We start from the raw sequence: 862 nt of genomic DNA, 5'->3' as shown, positions 1-862 counted from the left end.
TGGCTTTGCTTCAGCACGTTTCCTTCTCCAGGTCTCTCTTTGAGGACTGAGAGATTATTTGGGGTCATGGACGTGAGCGCCAGGAGGAACCTCTTTCGAGTTTCCTCCTTCCCTTGTAGTGATTTTACTAGAAAACAGCCGTCCCTGTTTAGAAGGTAAGAGCCTCCTGGAGGTTTGAAACCTGTTCAGTCTGATCTATCTGGTGACAAGTGAATTCTAGGCATGGAAAAAACGAGCTTAAGGAGGCAGAATTTTATTGCGCACCTGGGATTTTGTCCCTTAGAATCGCTGGGGACATTAGGGTTTGTCCTTTTTGTTTCACCTCTTCCTCCATCCCTCCCTCCTCTTCTTCTCTTGCTTCTTTTGTCCTTTCTCCTGTTCCCTTCCCAACAACAGGACGGAGGGGTGTGTGTGTGTGTTGCAGGGAAGTCCTCTGCAGCTCCCACTATGGAAGGTCCACCCAAAAATGTGGGACTGAAATAGTGCTCGGGCAGTGATCCCCACCGGTGACCTGGGCCATCCTTTGGGCTCTCTGGTGAGAACCCTCAGCCTCCCGTCCTCCGTCTCTACCCTGATTGGTTGAGCAGGGGGATATTGACAGAGAGGAGACTCAGGTCCTTGTTGTTCTCTTTTAAGATCAAGTAAATAAGTCAGAACCAGTTCTATCTTTGATTAATTTTGCTGCTTCTCTGCATTAATTGTCTCTGAGCAGTTGATGATTCCCTCTAACATTGCAGTTCTCCTCAAATACTTGCTGAATAATTACTGTCACTGTTGTTGGTCTGGAGCTCATCTGAGAGCACAGTATTCAGGTCATTCAATGTCTGAAATTCAAGATCCGATGGTTTGTTTGAAAATCAGG

The sequence above is a fragment of the Gopherus flavomarginatus genome, unplaced genomic scaffold (genome assembly GCF_025201925.1).
Source record: "Gopherus flavomarginatus isolate rGopFla2 unplaced genomic scaffold, rGopFla2.mat.asm mat_scaffold_43_arrow_ctg1, whole genome shotgun sequence".
Lineage (NCBI taxonomy): Eukaryota > Metazoa > Chordata > Testudines > Testudinidae > Gopherus > Gopherus flavomarginatus.
This window is presented reverse-complemented; position numbering follows the sequence as displayed.